This window comes from Syngnathus floridae, chromosome 4, assembly GCF_059516105.1.
Source record: "Syngnathus floridae isolate MCC-2025c chromosome 4, RoL_Sflo_1.0, whole genome shotgun sequence".
Classification (NCBI taxonomy): Eukaryota; Metazoa; Chordata; class Actinopteri; order Syngnathiformes; family Syngnathidae; genus Syngnathus; species Syngnathus floridae.
The window spans coordinates 9,431,625-9,448,788 of record NC_142416.1 but is presented as its reverse complement, the minus strand read 5'-3'; the positions used below and the strand labels follow the sequence as shown (position 1 = coordinate 9,448,788).

At 44.6% G+C, this 17,164-nt stretch overlaps 25 non-coding genes and 3 pseudogenes across 25 annotated transcripts; all 28 read left to right on the top strand.

Annotated features, from left to right (window-relative positions):
• Nucleotides 1-476: 476 nt before the first annotated feature.
• Nucleotides 477-595, top strand: LOC148398836 (5S ribosomal RNA). Its single transcript, XR_015858368.1, has one exon. It is a non-coding gene; the product is annotated as a 5S ribosomal RNA (ribosomal RNA).
• A 368-nt stretch (nucleotides 596-963) lies between these two features.
• On the top strand, nucleotides 964-1,082 carry LOC148398835 (5S ribosomal RNA). The gene has a single exon (XR_015858405.1). It is a non-coding gene; the product is annotated as a 5S ribosomal RNA (ribosomal RNA).
• Nucleotides 1,083-1,713: 631 nt separating this feature from the next.
• Nucleotides 1,714-1,832, top strand: LOC148398834 (5S ribosomal RNA). The gene has a single exon (XR_015858367.1). It is a non-coding gene; the product is annotated as a 5S ribosomal RNA (ribosomal RNA).
• Nucleotides 1,833-2,200: 368 nt separating this feature from the next.
• On the top strand, nucleotides 2,201-2,319 carry LOC148398833 (5S ribosomal RNA). Its single transcript, XR_015858402.1, has one exon. It is a non-coding gene; the product is annotated as a 5S ribosomal RNA (ribosomal RNA).
• A 631-nt stretch (nucleotides 2,320-2,950) lies between these two features.
• Nucleotides 2,951-3,069, top strand: LOC148398832 (5S ribosomal RNA). The gene has a single exon (XR_015858303.1). It is a non-coding gene; the product is annotated as a 5S ribosomal RNA (ribosomal RNA).
• Nucleotides 3,070-3,437: 368 nt separating this feature from the next.
• On the top strand, nucleotides 3,438-3,556 carry LOC148398831 (5S ribosomal RNA). Its single transcript, XR_015858355.1, has one exon. It is a non-coding gene; the product is annotated as a 5S ribosomal RNA (ribosomal RNA).
• Nucleotides 3,557-4,187: 631 nt separating this feature from the next.
• LOC148398830 (5S ribosomal RNA) lies at nucleotides 4,188-4,306 on the top strand. The gene has a single exon (XR_015858365.1). It is a non-coding gene; the product is annotated as a 5S ribosomal RNA (ribosomal RNA).
• A 367-nt stretch (nucleotides 4,307-4,673) lies between these two features.
• On the top strand, nucleotides 4,674-4,793 carry LOC148398829 (5S ribosomal RNA; annotated as a pseudogene).
• Nucleotides 4,794-5,424: 631 nt separating this feature from the next.
• LOC148398828 (5S ribosomal RNA) lies at nucleotides 5,425-5,543 on the top strand. Its single transcript, XR_015858315.1, has one exon. It is a non-coding gene; the product is annotated as a 5S ribosomal RNA (ribosomal RNA).
• A 368-nt stretch (nucleotides 5,544-5,911) lies between these two features.
• Nucleotides 5,912-6,030, top strand: LOC148398827 (5S ribosomal RNA). The gene has a single exon (XR_015858396.1). It is a non-coding gene; the product is annotated as a 5S ribosomal RNA (ribosomal RNA).
• A 631-nt stretch (nucleotides 6,031-6,661) lies between these two features.
• LOC148398826 (5S ribosomal RNA) lies at nucleotides 6,662-6,780 on the top strand. The gene has a single exon (XR_015858314.1). It is a non-coding gene; the product is annotated as a 5S ribosomal RNA (ribosomal RNA).
• A 368-nt stretch (nucleotides 6,781-7,148) lies between these two features.
• LOC148398825 (5S ribosomal RNA) lies at nucleotides 7,149-7,267 on the top strand. The gene has a single exon (XR_015858385.1). It is a non-coding gene; the product is annotated as a 5S ribosomal RNA (ribosomal RNA).
• A 631-nt stretch (nucleotides 7,268-7,898) lies between these two features.
• Nucleotides 7,899-8,017, top strand: LOC148398824 (5S ribosomal RNA). The gene has a single exon (XR_015858313.1). It is a non-coding gene; the product is annotated as a 5S ribosomal RNA (ribosomal RNA).
• Nucleotides 8,018-8,386: 369 nt separating this feature from the next.
• On the top strand, nucleotides 8,387-8,505 carry LOC148398823 (5S ribosomal RNA). Its single transcript, XR_015858379.1, has one exon. It is a non-coding gene; the product is annotated as a 5S ribosomal RNA (ribosomal RNA).
• Nucleotides 8,506-9,136: 631 nt separating this feature from the next.
• Nucleotides 9,137-9,245, top strand: LOC148398822 (5S ribosomal RNA; annotated as a pseudogene).
• Nucleotides 9,246-9,613: 368 nt separating this feature from the next.
• On the top strand, nucleotides 9,614-9,732 carry LOC148398821 (5S ribosomal RNA). The gene has a single exon (XR_015858293.1). It is a non-coding gene; the product is annotated as a 5S ribosomal RNA (ribosomal RNA).
• A 631-nt stretch (nucleotides 9,733-10,363) lies between these two features.
• LOC148398820 (5S ribosomal RNA) lies at nucleotides 10,364-10,482 on the top strand. Its single transcript, XR_015858311.1, has one exon. It is a non-coding gene; the product is annotated as a 5S ribosomal RNA (ribosomal RNA).
• Nucleotides 10,483-10,850: 368 nt separating this feature from the next.
• Nucleotides 10,851-10,969, top strand: LOC148398819 (5S ribosomal RNA). Its single transcript, XR_015858377.1, has one exon. It is a non-coding gene; the product is annotated as a 5S ribosomal RNA (ribosomal RNA).
• Nucleotides 10,970-11,600: 631 nt separating this feature from the next.
• LOC148398818 (5S ribosomal RNA) lies at nucleotides 11,601-11,719 on the top strand. The gene has a single exon (XR_015858310.1). It is a non-coding gene; the product is annotated as a 5S ribosomal RNA (ribosomal RNA).
• A 369-nt stretch (nucleotides 11,720-12,088) lies between these two features.
• LOC148398817 (5S ribosomal RNA) lies at nucleotides 12,089-12,207 on the top strand. Its single transcript, XR_015858366.1, has one exon. It is a non-coding gene; the product is annotated as a 5S ribosomal RNA (ribosomal RNA).
• Nucleotides 12,208-12,838: 631 nt separating this feature from the next.
• Nucleotides 12,839-12,957, top strand: LOC148398816 (5S ribosomal RNA). The gene has a single exon (XR_015858309.1). It is a non-coding gene; the product is annotated as a 5S ribosomal RNA (ribosomal RNA).
• A 368-nt stretch (nucleotides 12,958-13,325) lies between these two features.
• On the top strand, nucleotides 13,326-13,444 carry LOC148398815 (5S ribosomal RNA). Its single transcript, XR_015858356.1, has one exon. It is a non-coding gene; the product is annotated as a 5S ribosomal RNA (ribosomal RNA).
• A 631-nt stretch (nucleotides 13,445-14,075) lies between these two features.
• Nucleotides 14,076-14,184, top strand: LOC148398814 (5S ribosomal RNA; annotated as a pseudogene).
• Nucleotides 14,185-14,552: 368 nt separating this feature from the next.
• LOC148398813 (5S ribosomal RNA) lies at nucleotides 14,553-14,671 on the top strand. The gene has a single exon (XR_015858345.1). It is a non-coding gene; the product is annotated as a 5S ribosomal RNA (ribosomal RNA).
• A 631-nt stretch (nucleotides 14,672-15,302) lies between these two features.
• On the top strand, nucleotides 15,303-15,421 carry LOC148398812 (5S ribosomal RNA). The gene has a single exon (XR_015858308.1). It is a non-coding gene; the product is annotated as a 5S ribosomal RNA (ribosomal RNA).
• A 369-nt stretch (nucleotides 15,422-15,790) lies between these two features.
• On the top strand, nucleotides 15,791-15,909 carry LOC148398811 (5S ribosomal RNA). The gene has a single exon (XR_015858295.1). It is a non-coding gene; the product is annotated as a 5S ribosomal RNA (ribosomal RNA).
• Nucleotides 15,910-16,540: 631 nt separating this feature from the next.
• Nucleotides 16,541-16,659, top strand: LOC148398810 (5S ribosomal RNA). Its single transcript, XR_015858371.1, has one exon. It is a non-coding gene; the product is annotated as a 5S ribosomal RNA (ribosomal RNA).
• Nucleotides 16,660-17,027: 368 nt separating this feature from the next.
• LOC148398809 (5S ribosomal RNA) lies at nucleotides 17,028-17,146 on the top strand. The gene has a single exon (XR_015858334.1). It is a non-coding gene; the product is annotated as a 5S ribosomal RNA (ribosomal RNA).
• The last annotated feature ends 18 nt before the right edge of the window (nucleotides 17,147-17,164 follow it).

The following is a 17,164-nucleotide window of genomic DNA, read 5'->3' as shown; positions in this document are numbered from 1 at the left end:
ATTGTAGTTCAATTTTTTACCGCTAGAGAGCAGACTATGTACAGTGAGCATGGCTCCCTGTGAACTCAAAGCAGCAGGCTTGACTTGTAAAAGAACCCAACACAACACTTCCATGAAGTGTTTTTAAACTTTTCAAGGCATTTATTTTGATTCAGCAAAATGCAGGTCGCAACGGCAAATTCGTGCTACCGCATAAAAAGCTGTCAATAACTTTTCATGATAGCCACGTTTCCATAAAACACCAAAAGTCTTGGAAGAAAGCCTGTTTCGGCCCTGGTTGTAAAAAAACAAAAACAAAAAAAACAAAAGGGAAGGGAGACCGTCCGGGAATACCAGGTGCTGAAAGCCTTTTTTTTTTCTTTTCCTCGTCAATTGTGAAAGGAAACTTTTACCACAGCCATCAAGTCCCGCCGCTGCTTGGCATGGTTTCAGGGGCGATTGTGTCTATAAAACGAAAAATTCTGAGAGATCTCACGGTTTACGGCCATACTACCCTGAGAGCGCCCGATCTCGTCCGATCTCGGAGGCTAAGCAGGGTCGGGCCTGGTTAGTACTTGGATGGGCGACCGCCTGGGAATACCAGTTGCTGTAAGCTTCTTTTTTTTTTTTTTCTTATGTGCACTTCAATCGTTTGAGCCAAGAACTTTTTACAGCACCCATCACGAATGGCATTCGGAAACTGCAAGCCTAGTTTGAACTCCGACACTGAAACTATAACACGAGTTTAAAACCTACATTGTGTGGCGACAGCCATAGCATTGTAGTTCACGTTTTTACCGCTAGAGGACAGACTATGTACAGTGAATAAAGAGCATGGCTCCCTGTGAAGTGGTTAAGGTTTGTCTTTTAATGCAGGATGCTTGGTCTCCATGTGCCGAAGCAGTTTTGAAGGCTTCATTGGCTCGCTCGCTAGTTTCAGGGGCGATTGTGTCTATAAAATGCAAAGTGTTGGGTCACCTCACGGCTTACGGCCATACTACCCTGAGAACGCCCGATCTCGTCCGATCTCGGAAGCTAAGCAGGGTCGGGCCTGGTTAGTACTTGGATGGGAGACCGCCTGGGAATACCAGGTGCTGTAAGCTTTTTCTTTTTCTTATGTGCACTTCAATCGTTTAAGAAACTATTTTTTACAACACCCATCACGAATGGCATCCGGAAACAGCAAGCCTAATTTAAACTCCGACATTGAAACTATAACACGAGTTTGAAAGCTATATTATGTGGTGACATCCACAGCATTGTAGTTCAATTTTTTACCGCTAGAGAGCAGACTATGTACAGTGAGCATGGCTCCCTGTGAACTCAAAGCAGCAGGCTTGACTTGTAAAAGAACCCAACACAACACTTCCATGAAGTGTTTTTAAACTTTTCAAGGCATTTATTTTGATTCAGCAAAATGCAGGTCGCAACGGCAAATTCGTGCTACCGCATAAAAAGCTGTCAATAACTTTTCATGATAGCCACGTTTCCATAAAACACCAAAAGTCTTGGAAGAAAGCCTGTTTCGGCCCTGGTTGTAAAAAAAAAAAAACAAAAAAAACAAAAGGGAAGGGAGACCGTCCGGGAATACCAGGTGCTGAAAGCCTTTTTTTTTTCTTTTCCACGTCAATTGTGAAAGGAAACTTTTACCACAGCCATCAAGTCCCGCCGCTGCTTGGCATGGTTTCAGGGGCGATTGTGTCTATAAAACGAAAAATTCTGAGAGATCTCACGGTTTACGGCCATACTACCCTGAGAGCGCCCGATCTCGTCCGATCTCGGAGGCTAAGCAGGGTCGGGCCTGGTTAGTACTTGGATGGGCGACCGCCTGGGAATACCAGTTGCTGTAAGCTTCTTTTTTTTTTTTTTCTTATGTGCACTTCAATCGTTTGAGCCAAGAACTTTTTACAGCACCCATCACGAATGGCATTCGGAAACTGCAAGCCTAGTTTGAACTCCGACACTGAAACTATAACACGAGTTTAAAACCTACATTGTGTGGCGACAGCCATAGCATTGTAGTTCACGTTTTTACCGCTAGAGGACAGACTATGTACAGTGAATAAAGAGCATGGCTCCCTGTGAAGTGGTTAAGGTTTGTCTTTTAATGCAGGATGCTTGGTCTCCATGTGCCGAAGCAGTTTTGAAGGCTTCATTGGCTCGCTCGCTAGTTTCAGGGGCGATTGTGTCTATAAAATGCAAAGTGTTGGATCACCCCATGGCTTACGGCCATACTACCCTGAGAACGCCCGATCTCGTCCGATCTCGGAAGCTAAGCAGGGTCGGGCCTGGTTAGTACTTGGATGGGAGACCGCCTGGGAATACCAGGTGCTGTAAGCTTTTTCTTTTTCTTATGTGCACTTCAATCGTTTAAGAAACTATTTTTTACAACACCCATCACGAATGGCATCCGGAAACAGCAAGCCTAATTTAAACTCCGACATTGAAACTATAACACGAGTTTGAAAGCTATATTATGTGGTGACATCCACAGCATTGTAGTTCAATTTTTTACCGCTAGAGAGCAGACTATGTACAGTGAGCATGGCTCCCTGTGAACTCAAAGCAGCAGGCTTGACTTGTAAAAGAACCCAACACAACACTTCCATGAAGTGTTTTTAAACTTTTCAAGGCATTTATTTTGATTCAGCAAAATGCAGGTCGCAACGGCAAATTCGTGCTACCGCATAAAAAGCTGTCAATAACTTTTCATGATAGCCACGTTTCCATAAAACACCAAAAGTCTTGGAAGAAAGCCTGTTTCGGCCCTGGTTGTAAAAAAAAAACAACAAAAAAAACAAAAGGGAAGGGAGACCGTCCGGGAATACCAGGTGCTGAAAGCCTTTTTTTTTTCTTTTCCACGTCAATTGTGAAAGGAAACTTTTACCACAGCCATCAAGTCCCGCCGCTGCTTGGCATGGTTTCAGGGGCGATTGTGTCTATAAAACGAAAAATTCTGAGAGATCTCACGGCTTACGGCCATACTACCCTGAGAGCGCCCGATCTCGTCCGATCTCGGAGGCTAAGCAGGGTCGGGCCTGGTTAGTACTTGGATGGGTGACCGCCTGGGAATACCAGTTGCTGTAAGCTTCTTTTTTTTTTTTTTCTTATGTGCACTTCAATCGTTTGAGCCAAGAACTTTTTACAGCACCCATCACGAATGGCATTCGGAAACTGCAAGCCTAGTTTGAACTCCGACACTGAAACTATAACACGAGTTTAAAACCTACATTGTGTGGCGACAGCCATAGCATTGTAGTTCACGTTTTTACCGCTAGAGGACAGACTATGTACAGTGAATAAAGAGCATGGCTCCCTGTGAAGTGGTTAAGGTTTGTCTTTTAATGCAGGATGCTTGGTCTCCATGTGCCGAAGCAGTTTTGAAGGCTTCATTGGCTCGCTCGCTAGTTTCAGGGGCGATTGTGTCTATAAAATGCAAAGTGTTGGGTCACCTCACGGCTTACGGCCATACTACCCTGAGAACGCCCGATCTAGTCCGATCTCGGAAGCTAAGCATGGTCGGGCCTGGTTAGTACTTGGATGGGAGACCGCCTGGGAATACCAGGTGCTGTAAGCTTTTTCTTTTTCTTATGTGCACTTCAATCGTTTAAGAAACTATTTTTTACAACACCCATCACGAATGGCATCCGGAAACAGCAAGCCTAATTTAAACTCCGACATTGAAACTATAACACGAGTTTGAAAGCTATATTATGTGGTGACATCCACAGCATTGTAGTTCAATTTTTTACCGCTAGAGAGCAGACTATGTACAGTGAGCATGGCTCCCTGTGAACTCAAAGCAGCAGGCTTGACTTGTAAAAGAACCCAACACAACACTTCCATGAAGTGTTTTTAAACTTTTCAAGGCATTTATTTTGATTCAGCAAAATGCAGGTCGCAACGGCAAATTCGTGCTACCGCATAAAAAGCTGTCAATAACTTTTCATGATAGCCACGTTTCCATAAAACACCAAAAGTCTTGGAAGAAAGCCTGTTTCGGCCCTGGTTGTAAAAAAAAAAAAACAAAAAAAACAAAAGGGAAGGGAGACCGTCCGGGAATACCAGGTGCTGAAAGCCTTTTTTTTTTCTTTTCCACGTCAATTGTGAAAGGAAACTTTTACCACAGCCATCAAGTCCCGCCGCTGCTTGGCATGGTTTCAGGGGCGATTGTGTCTATAAAACGAAAAATTCTGAGAGATCTCACGGTTTACGGCCATACTACCCTGAGAGCGCCCGATCTCGTCCGATCTCGGAGGCTAAGCAGGGTCGGGCCTGGTTAGTACTTGGATGGGCGACCGCCTGGGAATACCAGTTGCTGTAAGCTTCTTTTTTTTTTTTTTCTTATGTGCACTTCAATCGTTTGAGCCAAGAACTTTTTACAGCACCCATCACGAATGGCATTCGGAAACTGCAAGCCTAGTTTGAACTCCGACACTGAAACTATAACACGAGTTTAAAACCTACATTGTGTGGCGACAGCCATAGCATTGTAGTTCACGTTTTTACCGCTAGAGGACAGACTATGTACAGTGAATAAAGAGCATGGCTCCCTGTGAAGTGGTTAAGGTTTGTCTTTTAATGCAGGATGCTTGGTCTCCATGTGCCGAAGCAGTTTTGAAGGCTTCATTGGCTCGCTCGCTAGTTTCAGGGGCGATTGTGTCTATAAAATGCAAAGTGTTGGATCACTTACGGCTTACGGCCATACTACCCTGAGAACGCCCGATCTCGTCCGATCTCTGGAAGCTAAGCAGGGTCGTGCCTGGTTAGTACTTGGATGGGAGACCGCCTGGGAATACCAGGTGCTGTAAGCTTTTTCTTTTTCTTATGTGCACTTCAATCGTTTAAGAAACTATTTTTTACAACACCCATCACGAATGGCATCCGGAAACAGCAAGCCTAATTTAAACTCCGACATTGAAACTATAACACGAGTTTGAAAGCTATATTATGTGGTGACATCCACAGCATTGTAGTTCAATTTTTTACCGCTAGAGAGCAGACTATGTACAGTGAGCATGGCTCCCTGTGAACTCAAAGCAGCAGGCTTGACTTGTAAAAGAACCCAACACAACACTTCCATGAAGTGTTTTTAAACTTTTCAAGGCATTTATTTTGATTCAGCAAAATGCAGGTCGCAACGGCAAATTCGTGCTACCGCATAAAAAGCTGTCAATAACTTTTCATGATAGCCACGTTTCCATAAAACACCAAAAGTCTTGGAAGAAAGCCTGTTTCGGCCCTGGTTGTAAAAAAAAAACAACAAAAAAAACAAAAGGGAAGGGAGACCGTCCGGGAATACCAGGTGCTGAAAGCCTTTTTTTTTTCTTTTCCACGTCAATTGTGAAAGGAAACTTTTACCACAGCCATCAAGTCCCGCCGCTGCTTGGCATGGTTTCAGGGGCGATTGTGTCTATAAAACGAAAAATTCTGAGAGCTCTCACGGCTTACGGCCATACTACCCTGAGAGCGCCCGATCTCGTCCGATCTCGGAGGCTAAGCAGGGTCGGGCCTGGTTAGTACTTGGATGGGCGACCGCCTGGGAATACCAGTTGCTGTAAGCTTCTTTTTTTTTTTTTTCTTATGTGCACTTCAATCGTTTGAGCCAAGAACTTTTTACAGCACCCATCACGAATGGCATTCGGAAACTGCAAGCCTAGTTTGAACTCCGACACTGAAACTATAACACGAGTTTAAAACCTACATTGTGTGGCGACAGCCATAGCATTGTAGTTCACGTTTTTACCGCTAGAGGACAGACTATGTACAGTGAATAAAGAGCATGGCTCCCTGTGAAGTGGTTAAGGTTTGTCTTTTAATGCAGGATGCTTGGTCTCCATGTGCCGAAGCAGTTTTGAAGGCTTCATTGGCTCGCTCGCTAGTTTCAGGGGCGATTGTGTCTATAAAATGCAAAGTGTTGGGTCACCTCACGGCTTACGGCCATACTACCCTGAGAACGCCCGATCTCGTCCGATCTCGGAAGCTAAGCAGGGTCGGGCCTGGTTAGTACTTGGATGGGAGACCGCCTGGGAATACCAGGTGCTGTAAGCTTTTTCTTTTTCTTATGTGCACTTCAATCGTTTAAGAAACTATTTTTTACAACACCCATCACGAATGGCATCCGGAAACAGCAAGCCTAATTTAAACTCCGACATTGAAACTATAACACGAGTTTGAAAGCTATATTATGTGGTGACATCCACAGCATTGTAGTTCAATTTTTTACCGCTAGAGAGCAGACTATGTACAGTGAGCATGGCTCCCTGTGAACTCAAAGCAGCAGGCTTGACTTGTAAAACAACCCAACACAACACTTCCATGAAGTGTTTTTAAACTTTTCAAGGCATTTATTTTGATTCAGCAAAATGCAGGTCGCAACGGCAAATTCGTGCTACCGCATAAAAAGCTGTCAATAACTTTTCATGATAGCCACGTTTCCATAAAACACCAAAAGTCTTGGAAGAAAGCCTGTTTCGGCCCTGGTTGTAAAAAAAAAAAAACAAAAAAAACAAAAGGGAAGGGAGACCGTCCGGGAATACCAGGTGCTGAAAGCCTTTTTTTTTTCTTTTCCACGTCAATTGTGAAAGGAAACTTTTACCACAGCCATCAAGTCCCGCCGCTGCTTGGCATGGTTTCAGGGGCGATTGTGTCTATAAAACGAAAAATTCTGAGAGATCTCACGGCTTACGGCCATACTACCCTGAGAGCGCCCGATCTCGTCCGATCTCGGAGGCTAAGCAGGGTCGGGCCTGGTTAGTACTTGGATGGGCGACCGCCTGGGAATACCAGTTGCTGTAAGCTTCTTTTTTTTTTTTTTCTTATGTGCACTTCAATCGTTTGAGCCAAGAACTTTTTACAGCACCCATCACGAATGGCATTCGGAAACTGCAAGCCTAGTTTGAACTCCGACACTGAAACTATAACACGAGTTTAAAACCTACATTGTGTGGCGACAGCCATAGCATTGTAGTTCACGTTTTTACCGCTAGAGGACAGACTATGTACAGTGAATAAAGAGCATGGCTCCCTGTGAAGTGGTTAAGGTTTGTCTTTTAATGCAGGATGCTTGGTCTCCATGTGCCGAAGCAGTTTTGAAGGCTTCATTGGCTCGCTCGCTAGTTTCAGGGGCGATTGTGTCTATAAAATGCAAAGTGTTGGGTCACCTCACGGCTTACGGCCATACTACCCTGAGAACGCCCGATCTCGTCCGATCTCGGAAGCTAAGCAGGGTCGGGCCTGGTTAGTACTTGGATGGGAGACCGCCTGGGAATACCAGGTGCTGTAAGCTTTTTCTTTTTCTTATGTGCACTTCAATCGTTTAAGAAACTATTTTTTACAACACCCATCACGAATGGCATCCGGAAACAGCAAGCCTAATTTAAACTCCGACATTGAAACTATAACACGAGTTTGAAAGCTATATTATGTGGTGACATCCACAGCATTGTAGTTCAATTTTTTACCGCTAGAGAGCAGACTATGTACAGTGAGCATGGCTCCCTGTGAACTCAAAGCAGCAGGCTTGACTTGTAAAACAACCCAACACAACACTTCCATGAAGTGTTTTTAAACTTTTCAAGGCATTTATTTTGATTCAGCAAAATGCAGGTCGCAACGGCAAATTCGTGCTACCGCATAAAAAGCTGTCAATAACTTTTCATGATAGCCACGTTTCCATAAAACACCAAAAGTCTTGGAAGAAAGCCTGTTTCGGCCCTGGTTGTAAAAAAAAAACAACAAAAAAAACAAAAGGGAAGGGAGACCGTCCGGGAATACCAGGTGCTGAAAGCCTTTTTTTTTTCTTTTCCACGTCAATTGTGAAAGGAAACTTTTACCACAGCCATCAAGTCCCGCCGCTGCTTGGCATGGTTTCAGGGGCGATTGTGTCTATAAAACGAAAAATTCTGAGAGCTCTCACGGCTTACGGCCATACTACCCTGAGAGCGCCCGATCTCGTCCGATCTCGGAGGCTAAGCAGGGTCGGGCCTGGTTAGTACTTGGATGGGCGACCGCCTGGGAATACCAGTTGCTGTAAGCTTCTTTTTTTTTTTTTTTCTTATGTGCACTTCAATCGTTTGAGCCAAGAACTTTTTACAGCACCCATCACGAATGGCATTCGGAAACTGCAAGCCTAGTTTGAACTCCGACACTGAAACTATAACACGAGTTTAAAACCTACATTGTGTGGCGACAGCCATAGCATTGTAGTTCACGTTTTTACCGCTAGAGGACAGACTATGTACAGTGAATAAAGAGCATGGCTCCCTGTGAAGTGGTTAAGGTTTGTCTTTTAATGCAGGATGCTTGGTCTCCATGTGCCGAAGCAGTTTTGAAGGCTTCATTGGCTCGCTCGCTAGTTTCAGGGGCGATTGTGTCTATAAAATGCAAAGTGTTGGGTCACCTCACGGCTTACGGCCATACTACCCTGAGAACGCCCGATCTCGTCCGATCTCGGAAGCTAAGCAGGGTCGGGCCTGGTTAGTACTTGGATGGGAGACCGCCTGGGAATACCAGGTGCTGTAAGCTTTTTCTTTTTCTTATGTGCACTTCAATCGTTTAAGAAACTATTTTTTACAACACCCATCACGAATGGCATCCGGAAACAGCAAGCCTAATTTAAACTCCGACATTGAAACTATAACACGAGTTTGAAAGCTATATTATGTGGTGACATCCACAGCATTGTAGTTCAATTTTTTACCGCTAGAGAGCAGACTATGTACAGTGAGCATGGCTCCCTGTGAACTCAAAGCAGCAGGCTTGACTTGTAAAAGAACCCAACACAACACTTCCATGAAGTGTTTTTAAACTTTTCAAGGCATTTATTTTGATTCAGCAAAATGCAGGTCGCAACGGCAAATTCGTGCTACCGCATAAAAAGCTGTCAATAACTTTTCATGATAGCCACGTTTCCATAAAACACCAAAAGTCTTGGAAGAAAGCCTGTTTCGGCCCTGGTTGTAAAAAAAAAACAACAAAAAAAACAAAAGGGAAGGGAGACCGTCCGGGAATACCAGGTGCTGAAAGCCTTTTTTTTTTCTTTTCCACGTCAATTGTGAAAGGAAACTTTTACCACAGCCATCAAGTCCCGCCGCTGCTTGGCATGGTTTCAGGGGCGATTGTGTCTATAAAACGAAAAATTCTGAGAGATCTCACGGCTTACGGCCATACTACCCTGAGAGCGCCCGATCTCGGAGGCTAAGCAGGGTCGGGCCTGGTTAGTACTTGGATGGGTGACCGCCTGGGAATACCAGTTGCTGTAAGCTTCTTTTTTTTTTTTTTCTTATGTGCACTTCAATCGTTTGAGCCAAGAACTTTTTACAGCACCCATCACGAATGGCATTCGGAAACTGCAAGCCTAGTTTGAACTCCGACACTGAAACTATAACACGAGTTTAAAACCTACATTGTGTGGCGACAGCCATAGCATTGTAGTTCACGTTTTTACCGCTAGAGGACAGACTATGTACAGTGAATAAAGAGCATGGCTCCCTGTGAAGTGGTTAAGGTTTGTCTTTTAATGCAGGATGCTTGGTCTCCATGTGCCGAAGCAGTTTTGAAGGCTTCATTGGCTCGCTCGCTAGTTTCAGGGGCGATTGTGTCTATAAAATGCAAAGTGTTGGGTCACCTCACGGCTTACGGCCATACTACCCTGAGAACGCCCGATCTCGTCCGATCTCGGAAGCTAAGCATGGTCGGGCCTGGTTAGTACTTGGATGGGAGACCGCCTGGGAATACCAGGTGCTGTAAGCTTTTTCTTTTTCTTATGTGCACTTCAATCGTTTAAGAAACTATTTTTTACAACACCCATCACGAATGGCATCCGGAAACAGCAAGCCTAATTTAAACTCCGACATTGAAACTATAACACGAGTTTGAAAGCTATATTATGTGGTGACATCCACAGCATTGTAGTTCAATTTTTTACCGCTAGAGAGCAGACTATGTACAGTGAGCATGGCTCCCTGTGAACTCAAAGCAGCAGGCTTGACTTGTAAAAGAACCCAACACAACACTTCCATGAAGTGTTTTTAAACTTTTCAAGGCATTTATTTTGATTCAGCAAAATGCAGGTCGCAACGGCAAATTCGTGCTACCGCATAAAAAGCTGTCAATAACTTTTCATGATAGCCACGTTTCCATAAAACACCAAAAGTCTTGGAAGAAAGCCTGTTTCGGCCCTGGTTAAAAAAAAAAACAAACAAAAAAAACAAAAGGGAAGGGAGACCGTCCGGGAATACCAGGTGCTGAAAGCCTTTTTTTTTTCTTTTCCACGTCAATTGTGAAAGGAAACTTTTACCACAGCCATCAAGTCCCGCCGCTGCTTGGCATGGTTTCAGGGGCGATTGTGTCTATAAAACGAAAAATTCTGAGAGATCTCACGGCTTACGGCCATACTACCCTGAGAGCGCCCGATCTCGTCCGATCTCGGAGGCTAAGCAGGGTCGGGCCTGGTTAGTACTTGGATGGGCGACCGCCTGGGAATACCAGTTGCTGTAAGCTTCTTTTTTTTTTTTTTCTTATGTGCACTTCAATCGTTTGAGCCAAGAACTTTTTACAGCACCCATCACGAATGGCATTCGGAAACTGCAAGCCTAGTTTGAACTCCGACACTGAAACTATAACACGAGTTTAAAACCTACATTGTGTGGCGACAGCCATAGCATTGTAGTTCACGTTTTTACCGCTAGAGGACAGACTATGTACAGTGAATAAAGAGCATGGCTCCCTGTGAAGTGGTTAAGGTTTGTCTTTTAATGCAGGATGCTTGGTCTCCATGTGCCGAAGCAGTTTTGAAGGCTTCATTGGCTCGCTCGCTAGTTTCAGGGGCGATTGTGTCTATAAAATGCAAAGTGTTGGGTCACCTCACGGCTTACGGCCATACTACCCTGAGAACGCCCGATCTCGTCCGATCTCGGAAGCTAAGCAGGGTCGGGCCTGGTTAGTACTTGGATGGGAGACCGCCTGGGAATACCAGGTGCTGTAAGCTTTTTCTTTTTCTTATGTGCACTTCAATCGTTTAAGAAACTATTTTTTACAACACCCATCACGAATGGCATCCGGAAACAGCAAGCCTAATTTAAACTCCGACATTGAAACTATAACACGAGTTTGAAAGCTATATTATGTGGTGACATCCACAGCATTGTAGTTCAATTTTTTACCGCTAGAGAGCAGACTATGTACAGTGAGCATGGCTCCCTGTGAACTCAAAGCAGCAGGCTTGACTTGTAAAACAACCCAACACAACACTTCCATGAAGTGTTTTTAAACTTTTCAAGGCATTTATTTTGATTCAGCAAAATGCAGGTCGCAACGGCAAATTCGTGCTACCGCATAAAAAGCTGTCAATAACTTTTCATGATAGCCACGTTTCCATAAAACACCAAAAGTCTTGGAAGAAAGCCTGTTTCGGCCCTGGTTGTAAAAAAAAAACAACAAAAAAAACAAAAGGGAAGGGAGACCGTCCGGGAATACCAGGTGCTGAAAGCCTTTTTTTTTTCTTTTCCACGTCAATTGTGAAAGGAAACTTTTACCACAGCCATCAAGTCCCGCCGCTGCTTGGCATGGTTTCAGGGGCGATTGTGTCTATAAAACGAAAAATTCTGAGAGCTCTCACGGCTTACGGCCATACTACCCTGAGAGCGCCCGATCTCGTCCGATCTCGGAGGCTAAGCAGGGTCGGGCCTGGTTAGTACTTGGATGGGCGACCGCCTGGGAATACCAGTTGCTGTAAGCTTCTTTTTTTTTTTTTTTCTTATGTGCACTTCAATCGTTTGAGCCAAGAACTTTTTACAGCACCCATCACGAATGGCATTCGGAAACTGCAAGCCTAGTTTGAACTCCGACACTGAAACTATAACACGAGTTTAAAACCTACATTGTGTGGCGACAGCCATAGCATTGTAGTTCACGTTTTTACCGCTAGAGGACAGACTATGTACAGTGAATAAAGAGCATGGCTCCCTGTGAAGTGGTTAAGGTTTGTCTTTTAATGCAGGATGCTTGGTCTCCATGTGCCGAAGCAGTTTTGAAGGCTTCATTGGCTCGCTCGCTAGTTTCAGGGGCGATTGTGTCTATAAAATGCAAAGTGTTGGGTCACCTCACGGCTTACGGCCATACTACCCTGAGAACGCCCGATCTCGTCCGATCTCGGAAGCTAAGCAGGGTCGGGCCTGGTTAGTACTTGGATGGGAGACCGCCTGGGAATACCAGGTGCTGTAAGCTTTTTCTTTTTCTTATGTGCACTTCAATCGTTTAAGAAACTATTTTTTACAACACCCATCACGAATGGCATCCGGAAACAGCAAGCCTAATTTAAACTCCGACATTGAAACTATAACACGAGTTTGAAAGCTATATTATGTGGTGACATCCACAGCATTGTAGTTCAATTTTTTACCGCTAGAGAGCAGACTATGTACAGTGAGCATGGCTCCCTGTGAACTCAAAGCAGCAGGCTTGACTTGTAAAAGAACCCAACACAACACTTCCATGAAGTGTTTTTAAACTTTTCAAGGCATTTATTTTGATTCAGCAAAATGCAGGTCGCAACGGCAAATTCGTGCTACCGCATAAAAAGCTGTCAATAACTTTTCATGATAGCCACGTTTCCATAAAACACCAAAAGTCTTGGAAGAAAGCCTGTTTCGGCCCTGGTTGTAAAAAAAAAAAAACAAAAAAAACAAAAGGGAAGGGAGACCGTCCGGGAATACCAGGTGCTGAAAGCCTTTTTTTTTTCTTTTCCACGTCAATTGTGAAAGGAAACTTTTACCACAGCCATCAAGTCCCGCCGCTGCTTGGCATGGTTTCAGGGGCGATTGTGTCTATAAAACGAAAAATTCTGAGAGATCTCACGGCTTACGGCCATACTACCCTGAGAGCGCCCGATCTCGTCCGATCTCGGAGGCTAAGCAGGGTCGGGCCTGGTTAGTACTTGGATGGGCGACCGCCTGGGAATACCAGTTGCTGTAAGCTTCTTTTTTTTTTTTTTCTTATGTGCACTTCAATCGTTTGAGCCAAGAACTTTTTACAGCACCCATCACGAATGGCATTCGGAAACTGCAAGCCTAGTTTGAACTCCGACACTGAAACTATAACACGAGTTTAAAACCTACATTGTGTGGCGACAGCCATAGCATTGTAGTTCACGTTTTTACCGCTAGAGGACAGACTATGTACAGTGAATAAAGAGCATGGCTCCCTGTGAAGTGGTTAAGGTTTGTCTTTTAATGCAGGATGCTTGGTCTCCATGTGCCGAAGCAGTTTTGAAGGCTTCATTGGCTCGCTCGCTAGTTTCAGGGGCGATTGTGTCTATAAAATGCAAAGTGTTGGGTCACCTCACGGCTTACGGCCATACTACCCTGAGAACGCCCGATCTCGTCCGATCTCGGAAGCTAAGCAGGGTCGGGCCTGGTTAGTACTTGGATGGGAGACCGCCTGGGAATACCAGGTGCTGTAAGCTTTTTCTTTTTCTTATGTGCACTTCAATCGTTTAAGAAACTATTTTTTACAACACCCATCACGAATGGCATCCGGAAACAGCAAGCCTAATTTAAACTCCGACATTGAAACTATAACACGAGTTTGAAAGCTATATTATGTGGTGACATCCACAGCATTGTAGTTCAATTTTTTACCGCTAGAGAGCAGACTATGTACAGTGAGCATGGCTCCCTGTGAACTCAAAGCAGCAGGCTTGACTTGTAAAAGAACCCAACACAACACTTCCATGAAGTGTTTTTAAACTTTTCAAGGCATTTATTTTGATTCAGCAAAATGCAGGTCGCAACGGCAAATTCGTGCTACCGCATAAAAAGCTGTCAATAACTTTTCATGATAGCCACGTTTCCATAAAACACCAAAAGTCTTGGAAGAAAGCCTGTTTCGGCCCTGGTTGTAAAAAAAAAACAACAAAAAAAACAAAAGGGAAGGGAGACCGTCCGGGAATACCAGGTGCTGAAAGCCTTTTTTTTTTCTTTTCCACGTCAATTGTGAAAGGAAACTTTTACCACAGCCATCAAGTCCCGCCGCTGCTTGGCATGGTTTCAGGGGCGATTGTGTCTATAAAACGAAAAATTCTGAGAGATCTCACGGCTTACGGCCATACTACCCTGAGAGCGCCCGATCTCGGAGGCTAAGCAGGGTCGGGCCTGGTTAGTACTTGGATGGGTGACCGCCTGGGAATACCAGTTGCTGTAAGCTTCTTTTTTTTTTTTTTCTTATGTGCACTTCAATCGTTTGAGCCAAGAACTTTTTACAGCACCCATCACGAATGGCATTCGGAAACTGCAAGCCTAGTTTGAACTCCGACACTGAAACTATAACACGAGTTTAAAACCTACATTGTGTGGCGACAGCCATAGCATTGTAGTTCACGTTTTTACCGCTAGAGGACAGACTATGTACAGTGAATAAAGAGCATGGCTCCCTGTGAAGTGGTTAAGGTTTGTCTTTTAATGCAGGATGCTTGGTCTCCATGTGCCGAAGCAGTTTTGAAGGCTTCATTGGCTCGCTCGCTAGTTTCAGGGGCGATTGTGTCTATAAAATGCAAAGTGTTGGGTCACCTCACGGCTTACGGCCATACTACCCTGAGAACGCCCGATCTCGTCCGATCTCGGAAGCTAAGCAGGGTCGGGCCTGGTTAGTACTTGGATGGGAGACCGCCTGGGAATACCAGGTGCTGTAAGCTTTTTCTTTTTCTTATGTGCACTTCAATCGTTTAAGAAACTATTTTTTACAACACCCATCACGAATGGCATCCGGAAACAGCAAGCCTAATTTAAACTCCGACATTGAAACTATAACACGAGTTTGAAAGCTATATTATGTGGTGACATCCACAGCATTGTAGTTCAATTTTTTACCGCTAGAGAGCAGACTATGTACAGTGAGCATGGCTCCCTGTGAACTCAAAGCAGCAGGCTTGACTTGTAAAACAACCCAACACAACACTTCCATGAAGTGTTTTTAAACTTTTCAAGGCATTTATTTTGATTCAGCAAAATGCAGGTCGCAACGGCAAATTCGTGCTACCGCATAAAAAGCTGTCAATAACTTTTCATGATAGCCACGTTTCCATAAAACACCAAAAGTCTTGGAAGAAAGCCTGTTTCGGCCCTGGTTGTAAAAAAAAAACAACAAAAAAAACAAAAGGGAAGGGAGACCGTCCGGGAATACCAGGTGCTGAAAGCCTTTTTTTTTTCTTTTCCACGTCAATTGTGAAAGGAAACTTTTACCACAGCCATCAAGTCCCGCCGCTGCTTGGCATGGTTTCAGGGGCGATTGTGTCTATAAAACGAAAAATTCTGAGAGCTCTCACGGCTTACGGCCATACTACCCTGAGAGCGCCCGATCTCGTCCGATCTCGGAGGCTAAGCAGGGTCGGGCCTGGTTAGTACTTGGATGGGCGACCGCCTGGGAATACCAGTTGCTGTAAGCTTCTTTTTTTTTTTTTTTCTTATGTGCACTTCAATCGTTTGAGCCAAGAACTTTTTACAGCACCCATCACGAATGGCATTCGGAAACTGCAAGCCTAGTTTGAACTCCGACACTGAAACTATAACACGAGTTTAAAACCTACATTGTGTGGCGACAGCCATAGCATTGTAGTTCACGTTTTTACCGCTAGAGGACAGACTATGTACAGTGAATAAAGAGCATGGCTCCCTGTGAAGTGGTTAAGGTTTGTCTTTTAATGCAGGATGCTTGGTCTCCATGTGCCGAAGCAGTTTTGAAGGCTTCATTGGCTCGCTCGCTAGTTTCAGGGGCGATTGTGTCTATAAAATGCAAAGTGTTGGGTCACCTCACGGCTTACGGCCATACTACCCTGAGAACGCCCGATCTCGTCCGATCTCGGAAGCTAAGCAGGTTCGGGCCTGGTTAGTACTTGGATGGGAGACCGCCTGGGAATACCAGGTGCTGTAAGCTTTTTCTTTTTCTTATGTGCACTTCAATCGTTTAAGAAACTATTTTTTACAACACCCATCACGAATGGCATCCGGAAACAGCAAGCCTAATTTAAACTCCGACATTGAAACTATAACACGAGTTTGAAAGCTATATTATGTGGTGACATCCACAGCATTGTAGTTCAATTTTTTACCGCTAGAGAGCAGACTATGTACAGTGAGCATGGCTCCCTGTGAACTCAAAGCAGCAGGCTTGACTTGTAAAAGAACCCAACACAACACTTCCATGAAGTGTTTTTAAACTTTTCAAGGCATTTATTTTGATTCAGCAAAATGCAGGTCGCAACGGCAAATTCGTGCTACCGCATAAAAAGCTGTCAATAACTTTTCATGATAGCCACGTTTCCATAAAACACCAAAAGTCTTGGAAGAAAGCCTGTTTCGGCCCTGGTTGTAAAAAAAAAACAACAAAAAAAACAAAAGGGAAGGGAGACCGTCCGGGAATACCAGGTGCTGAAAGCCTTTTTTTTTTCTTTTCCACGTCAATTGTGAAAGGAAACTTTTAGCACAGCCATCAAGTCCCGCCGCTGCTTGGCATGGTTTCAGGGGCGATTGTGTCTATAAAACGAAAAATTCTGAGAGATCTCACGGCTTACGGCCATACTACCCTGAGAGCGCCCGATCTCGTCCGATCTCGGAGGCTAAGCAGGGTCGGGCCTGGTTAGTACTTGGATGGGCGACCGCCTGGGAATATCAGTTGCTGTAAGCTTCTTTTTTTTTTTTTTCTTATGTGCACTTCAATCGTTTGAGCCAAGAACTTTTTACAGCACCCATCACGAATGGCATTCGGAAACTGCAAGCCTAGTTTGAACTCCGACACTGAAACTATAACACGAGTTTAAAACCTACATTGTGTGGCGACAGCCATAGCATTGTAGTTCACGTTTTTACCGCTAGAGGACAGACTATGTACAGTGAATAAAGAGCATGGCTCCCTGTGAAGTGGTTAAGGTTTGTCTTTTAATGCAGGATGCTTGGTCTCCATGTGCCGAAGCAGTTTTGAAGGCTTCATTGGCTCGCTCGCTAGTTTCAGGGGCGATTGTGTCTATAAAATGCAAAGTGTTGGGTCACCTCACGGCTTACGGCCATACTACCCTGAGAACGCCCGATCTCGTCCGATCTCGGAAGCTAAGCAGGGTCGGGCCTGGTTAGTACTTGGATGGGAGACCGCCTGGGAATACCAGGTGCTGTAAGCTTTTTCTTTTTCTTATGTG